This window comes from Trachymyrmex septentrionalis, unplaced genomic scaffold (assembly GCF_001594115.1).
Source record: "Trachymyrmex septentrionalis isolate Tsep2-gDNA-1 unplaced genomic scaffold, Tsep1.0 scaffold32, whole genome shotgun sequence".
NCBI classification, from domain to species: Eukaryota; Metazoa; Arthropoda; class Insecta; order Hymenoptera; family Formicidae; genus Trachymyrmex; species Trachymyrmex septentrionalis.
In genome coordinates this window covers 4548131-4556236 of record NW_017305485.1, presented here as the reverse complement: position 1 = coordinate 4556236, position 8106 = coordinate 4548131, and positions in this window count along the sequence as shown.

The window sequence follows — 8106 nt, the reverse complement described above, 5'->3', positions numbered from 1 at the left end:
TCCTCCTCATCCTCCTCCTCCTCCTCCTCCTCCTCCTCCTCCTCCTCTTTCTCCTCCTTCCTCGGAGCAACCGCTCGCTTCTCTCCGGTGCTTTTTTCGCGCGGAGTGCAACGCACGCTGGATCACAACGCGCGAGAAAACCTCATCTCTCTCTCTCTCTCTCTCTCTCTCTCGTTCTCCCTCGATTATCCATGACAATGAAAGCCGGAGGGAGAGTGAATCCACTGTGGAACGTAGGGAGCTGGAGGACAGAATGCATAATCTGTCGAGGATCGTCTAAACGATATTAGGGATCACACCACTTTCCTCGCTCGATCCGCGCGATCAACGCGATGGACGTAACGATATTCGTTCAACTCTCGTTTAGAAACAGGAAAGACGTATCGCTCTTTCCGCTCGGTTTTAGAATTCTTCGACGTGCACTGAGGAATCCTTGATTCTCTCTCTCTCTCTCTCTCTCTCTCTCTTTCTCTTTCTCTCGGATATCCTAACGAAATTTTATTTATCATGGTAAAAGCGCGAAATCTCATTTCGCTGTCTCGACTTAAATTAGATTATACGTAAACAGAGAATAAAGATGCAACTGCAATTTCATCCCCACACGAAGTTAGACCTCCCCCACTTCAATCTCCCCGTACAGCAGCCCGAAGGGCTGCTTCAACAGACACGTTATTTATCTAGGAAAGATAATTTATCCGTCAAAGAAATTGTGCGATGACGATGACACGTTATCTCCCCCTCGTGGACAAGTGCAAAGTACCGTCGAATCGAAGCAACACCAAATATTTACAGTCTGATTATGTCTATCGGAATGCGCACCATGTTCAATTAATCTGATATCGATACAAGCGCGATTAAAAATGAAGCGAAACGCAAGTGATTTAAATTATCTCGCTGCACAAATGCGAAATTCGTATCTCTTCTGTTCGTTCATGCGTCTCTTTTGTTTATTTTTATATATTTATATGTATTTACATTAAGCTGAGGAAAATGTTCTAAGAAAAAACAAAAATATATTAAAGAAAAGAGTCTGGTTATAGTTATCAAATGTCGAGTGAATTCCGATTAAATATTTGATTAATCAATATAAAAAAAATTATTTTATTTCTAAATATTTAATAATTATTGCATTTGGTATACTTGTTTATTACATTTAATAATACTTATTAAATATTTATAGAGAAGTAAAATTATTTCAATCAAATTTCGTTTTATGTAACAAAAAATAATTTTATTTAATAATTATTATCATACGATTGGTATGTTATTGTATTTAATAATATTTATTATTTTTGTAAATATTTAGTAAATATTATTAAACATAACATACTAACCAAATATGGTAATAATTATTAAATACTTAGAAATAAAATTATTTTTTGTTACATGAAACGAAATTTGATTGAAATAATTTTACTTCTCTATAAATATTTAATAAGTATTACTAAATGTAATAAACAAATGTAATAATTATAAAATATTTAGAAATTAAATTATTTTTGATTATATTAACTGAACATTTGATTGAAGTTATTTTAACATTTGGGATAGCTATTGTCAAATTTATTTTTCAATATTGAATTACTAATTTATCGATAACCAGAAATCCTATTTGGTCTCATCAAGATTCTTGTCGGCCTTGCTGTTTTCTTGATTTAATCAGAACATTTTTTTATGTATATTTGAAATACTTTAAAAGAGGATGTGAGTCAGCTCGTCGTATTATACAAAAGTAAAAATCATTGCAACGATATTTTCCAGTAAAACTAAAGGAACATCATGATATCGAAACACTACATTGAGAAAAATGTTCTGGTTGTACCTACAAGAGAACACAAATCAAATATATTTTTGATTGTACCAATTAAAATTCCGGTTATTATTGAATTTCTGGTTATCTTGAAATGTTTGGTTTTAAATTACATTGCAAAAGAATCTGATATATAATAATAATAATCAAGCTTAGAGATAGCTTCTCAAATAATTTCAATCAAATTTAACATAATTATAATCAATTAAACGCTAATTTCACTTTTCAAAATATTATCTTACATTTTTTATTATTATCAAACACATTAATTACTGTTGTTATGTCTGATAATATTTATTAAATATTGCATGAATATTGTAGGTTAAACAAAATACGTTTAGCTTATCAGATTTTTTCAGTGTATAAATGTCTGTGTGATTTGTACTTTTATTATGATTGAATCTCTACCAGAATTCCAATTAATACAACCAGACTTTTTTCAGCTCATAAATGAAACTGCAATCACGATGTTCAATCGCTGTAACAAAAAGGGATGAGAGAGACTGAAGATAAATTTTATTAAGATTATGTAATTAGATTCAACACTAGAGTCATATAATTTCGGAGCAATGATGATTGACTCATCATTCTTACGTACGACCTCGAACGTTTCCCTTTTTCTTTCGAAGAACAAGGAACGGAAGGGATGAAGGAGAAAGAGGAAGTGAAGTGCGCAAGGAAGACGCGCGCAGAGAGAAGAGGAGAAAACCGATAGAGAGGGAGGTTGCCGGTGCACGTTCCAGAAAACTGGCCGCCATGTCGACTCTCATCTCTCTCTCTCTCTCTCTCTCTCTCTCTCTCTCTTCTCTTTTTCTTTCTCTTCCGCCCCCTCCTCCTCCCGTCAATGCCACCGCCTATGCACCGCGCCACCACGAGATATCGTCCGTTGCACTTTTTAAGCTCGCGTGCGAACGCGCAGAAGAAGGAAGAAACGAAGAGAGAATCAACGAGAGGTGCAACGAAAGAGAGGGAAAAAAATAGAGAGAAAGAGAGAAGCCGAGGTTCGTCCGTTCTGCGCGCGAGGGAAAATAAAATCGTTAAGCGACGCTCCCGTTGTGATGTCGCGAATGAGGATTGAGGGCCACGACGAGGTGCAGCCTTCGCATCACTCTCGTTAACGAACTACGACCTTCGTCGTTGTGGCTGGCATGAAACGCGATCGCCTGGATTTGATTCGATCAGCTGGACCCGCTGTCGGACGAGCGCGAATTGTAGGGCCCTCCCCCCCTCCCCCGCCCCATTTGAATCCGCGGACGCAAGTCGAGAAAGGCCAATCGCATGATTAACGGTAACGATGAGAGAAGAGAGGGGGAGAGGGAGGGGGGGAAGGGGGGACTCTCCGGCATATCCGATTAACACGATGGCGGGAACGTGACGGTATTAACGACTGCGACCCCGAAGCCACATCAATGACATGAATGACATCGTCGCCTACGACGCGACGTTACGACGACGGGATTTTCGATCATCGTAACGACGCCGGCCGATTTTCGAAGGCGACCTTAGGCGGGATAACGGGCTCTCCTCTCTCCCACTCGTTGCAACGAGGCTGGCAACGCCATTGGCAAACGGCAACGCTGGCCGTATTCGATCGTAGGAGGGATAAACGGGGAAGGTACCGCGCGACGGAGTGGGGAACCGTCTCGTTCCGTTCGGTACTCCAGTACGTCGGGGTCCCTCGCTTCCTACGTCGCTGGCACTGAATTTCGCACCGTCGAAAAAGGGCTATACGGAGAGAGAGAGAGAGAGAGAGAGAGAGAGAGAGAGAGAGAGAGAGAGAGAGATAGGGTCGAAGGAAGCGAGAGCCGCAGGATCGACAGAGGAGGGGGGAAGAGACGAGGGGCGGAAGGCAGACCATGTGCGCGAAACTACTTCGAATGCGTTCTCTCTACGGTTCTCCTTCGCGTGGAATTCGTTGCGCGAGTACGGTCCTCTCTCTCTCTCTCTCTCTCTCTCTCTCTCTCTCTCTCTCTCTGTCTATCCCCTTCTCCCTTCCTCTCTTTGTCTCTCTCTTTCACTCCTGCGAGTCCACGGAAAAGCAAATTCTCTTCCGTGTCACTGAACCCTCTGGCCGTCTGACCCCGTCGTTCGGCTTTTCCGCACAAGGTGCGCTTCTCGACCTCATCTCATCCTTCGTCTGGACGTGAAACGGAGTGACTTCTCTCTCTCTCTCTCTCTCGCTCTCTCTCTCTCTCTCTCTCTCTCTTTCTCTCTCTGTTTCTCTTGGTGTTTCGACTTCGTGCCACGTATCGTTGAATTGAGTTGTCGTTGAGAAGCGTGAGGACGTATTCCCTCACACGAAACCATTCGTGTACTTTCAACACAAATTGTTTCAACTTCGGCGATACAGTATTCTTCTGTCTGTTTTTACCGATACAGATTCTCTTAGGACAGATCATGCCAAAAATATTACAGTAATGTTACAGTAACATTGCAAGTGCTGCAAGAATATTCCTGCAAGCTTTTGTGTTGTATAGATAACTTGAATCGAGATTAAAGTTAATCCTATACAGCACGGAAAGTTGCAGCAACATTGCTGAAACATTTGCAATATTGTTGAAATGTAATTTATACTATACGAAAACCTACATTGATAGAAATCTCTTTCTCATTCTTAGAAAGTGAAGAATAAATTGGTCTTCATTAATCTATTTGGTAGACGGGCATTAACGTCACAGTTTCCACAGAAAACTTGCAGCAACATTGTTGCAAACATTTCTGCAATATTGCTAGAACGTTGCAGTGTGACTGCAATATTTCTGGAATGATCTGTGCTGTATCCCGTACACAGGAGCACAGGAGCTTGCAGCAACATTGCAACGTTCCAGCAATATTGCAGTAACATTGCAATAATATTGCTGCAAGCTTCCATGCTGTATAAGATGAATTTAAAAAGACTATATACCAATCAAACAACAGCTTAAATTACATTTTCTCGCACTTGGCAATACGATCGATGTAAACGCAGCAATCCAGTCCACCCCAGTCCACTCGAAGAAGAATCTGAGTATTTAAATAGCGTCACCTTCCACGATGATCTCCTCGAGTTTTCCAATGTCCCACTGATCACTCACGTTGCTACGCGTCCTCGTGTCAATCGGCCAACATCGAGCAATCAGGTGACAGAGACTCATCGTCCAGTGCTTCACCGGCGCGGCGCATCAGGAGAAAAGCGCATCCGTTCTCCAAAGGCCATCCCTGAGGGCCGTCTGTCCGACGGTCCTCTGCCGACCATTCGAGATTATCGCGCTCTCTCGTCGGTTGTCGCGCACCTCGCGACCGCGAGGAAGGCCTCACGGGACATTGGCCTCGGCGGGAGCCAATAAAATCCCTCTCTGTATCGGGTAAGCGACACTCTCCCGCTCTTTCCGCTTTCGCTTACCCCCTCTTATGCACCTCGCGCCTCCCCTACTCTACCCCGCGAGGGAAAACCCTCGAGGAGGTACCGGTGATGCGACGGACGGACGGACGGACGGATCCCCCGTCCGTGACACCGCCTGAACACACGGATGCGCCGAATGCGAACTCGAACTCGAGCGAGCGAGCGAGCAAGCGAGCGAACGTGCGGCGATCCGTAGCGCGTCACCACGGACAAGGTAGTTGTGCTCCACGCTGCTCCGCTTCGCTCCGCTCGTAAACGAGAAAACGGGCGAAAAGCCCGAGACGCGAAAGCGACGCAACGCAATGCAATGCGCCGCGTCGCGACAGTTTTGCCAGTTTCTCCGTTCCCCTCGATCGTCGCGTTCCTCCCATCCATCGAGGTGCAGCGCAGCGGCGGCGTCTCTCCGTCCGTTCGTCTGTCCGTCCGTTCGTTCGCGAGTGCGATGGTGCCCGGGCACACAGTCCGTCGCTGTCACCGCTGAAAGTTGGTGCTCTCTCTCTCTCTCCTCTTTTGACTCTCTCTCTCTCTCTCTCTCGCTCTCTCTCTCTCTCTCTCTCGCTCTCTCTCTCTCTCTCTCTCGCTCTCTCTCTCTCTCTCTCTCTATCTCTCTCTCCGTTTTTCCGCCCTGTGAAATTGCATCGTTCCACTCGGAGAGATGCAGAGATTCACGGCGCAAAGTGTGTCGACGTTGTCCGCCCAATCGATGCTCCACCGCGCGGCGCGCGTTCCCCCGGTGTGTGCATCGTGCGACGACCGAGCGACATATGCGTTTCGCGACATCGCGAGAGTGTGAGTCTGGCACCGCCAGTGCTGAATGGCTGACGACATCGTACGTACATACGACGCACTGGACGTCTGCTACGCGTCGCACTACGTCGCCGTCTTTCTCTCTCTCTCTCTCTCTCTCTGTCTCTCGAGCTGACGTGAGTTCTTCCTCTCGGAGTGCGAGTGCGCGAGTGCCTGCCTCCTCCCAGAGAGAGGGATTCTCCGTTTCCGCGAGTGCCGTAAGACAGTGAGGATAATGTGCGCACTTTGGGAATACGCGCGTCAATACGTGAGATCGTCGACGGAATTGTGAAACCCGACTCGGCGAGAGGAACGAAAATGCGAGTGGAACGAGGAGAGGAATGAGAGAGAGAAAGAGAGACAGAGAGAGAGAGACAGAGAGAGGTCTAGGTGACCGCGCGCTGCATTATCGATGATGCTTGCGCTTCTCTCTCTCTCTCTCTCTCTCTCTCTCTCTCTCTCTCTCTCTCTCTAACCTGTCTGGCTAACTCTACCCTTTGCGATCGAACCCACCCCCGCCTCCCTTTTCGACGGCTATCGCATATGGCTGGCGCGCGTTTTCCGCGATCAACCACGCCGACGTTTCGCGAACATTTTTTTTCGCATATTCCACGGTCCCACCCGACTGCAATACTCTCTCCCTTTCCTCTCGCCTCCTTCACTTCTCGCCCCCTCTCTTCTTCCGTCTCCTCCTCCTGGTGATCGACGATTGCAATTTAATTTGGCTAGTCGGCGAAAATTAGATTAGTGCCTCGCGCGCGTCTATTCTCAGATTCACGTGGTGATTCGGCGTAGACAGTTTCAACGTGAAAAGACAGTAACCGCGAGATTTGCGAGAGGAGGAAGACAGGCTCCGCCAGGGGGAAAGACGTTCACACTTGGACGCGTCTTTCCCGTAAAACACTTCGAATGTATCGTGTTGCTCCACGGTCGATCGGGTTCCGCCGAGAAGACGTCGTTACGTGGTGCTTGCAAACTTGGAGAATCTTTCCAGAATCGATCCTTGCCAAATTCGATACGGTGTGACGGCGAAATATTGAGTGTCGCGAAAAGAGGAGATTGTCCAGACTAGAGACCCTGTAATGGAATCTGATCACGAACGATTTCGTCAAAATCCTACGAAAGAAAAGGGTGTATACCCAGTCTCTTCCTCTCTCCATACATTATTTTATTCTATAGAAACAATATAAGTTAAAATGACATACATAGAGATAGAGTATATATATATATATATATATATATATATATATATACTAAGAGATCTTCTAAGAGTCTGAGCTTTAGCCGCGTTTTATATGCAGAGTCTCTAGTTTTAGCAAAATCATGCGAGAGAGAAGAACATTCATTATTTCTTTCTCTTTCTACTCTATCTTTTTCTTATTTCTCTCTCCCTCTCTCTCTCTCTCTCTCTCTCCTTCTCTCTTTGGAAGTTGTTAAAACATGGCGGACCAGTCAAAAGTGGTTGTTTCGTGTCCAAACTATTACTAGAGGGTCTCTAGTATATACCTTTCTTTCCCGTAGAACTTTGACAAAATCGCGATTGGACTCTGTTATGGAATCTCTAGTCCAGACGAGAATGAATCTTCTCGTTCTACGTTCCGTCGTTATCGTTCGGAGCGAAGTGTCGCTCTCTGTGGAAGCCTCTCGTTGTCAGCGACTTCGAAGACAGGCAATACATCTCGCTGGAACGTGCGTCGGATTTATGATTCACACAGTCGGTTCACACTGCTCGTATCGGAGAATATCGAGATAATTTTTTTCTATTTTTCACCTCGGGCACAGTCGCGCAATTTGGAGCCCATTCGATCCGCCGTGGTATCACGTTATTTTCGCATCATGCCCGATCCCATTCAAATTGAATTAACGAGCGGCACATACGTCCCTTCTCATTCAGTCCTTTCTCGTCTGCCTTCTTGCAATTAATTTCTGAGGTATCTGAAAATTTAGCTGGATACAGATTTGGAAGTGATTTTGTTCGAACCATCGAAGTAATTACGCAGGACACTCAAACCGGTTGCTGGAACGTGAAAATTATTATGTAGCATTCTCATTAAGCTCGAGCATCCTGTACATAATCATTTTGCTAGCTCAACAATTATTTTGGTAATCCAAATTAATTATTTATTAT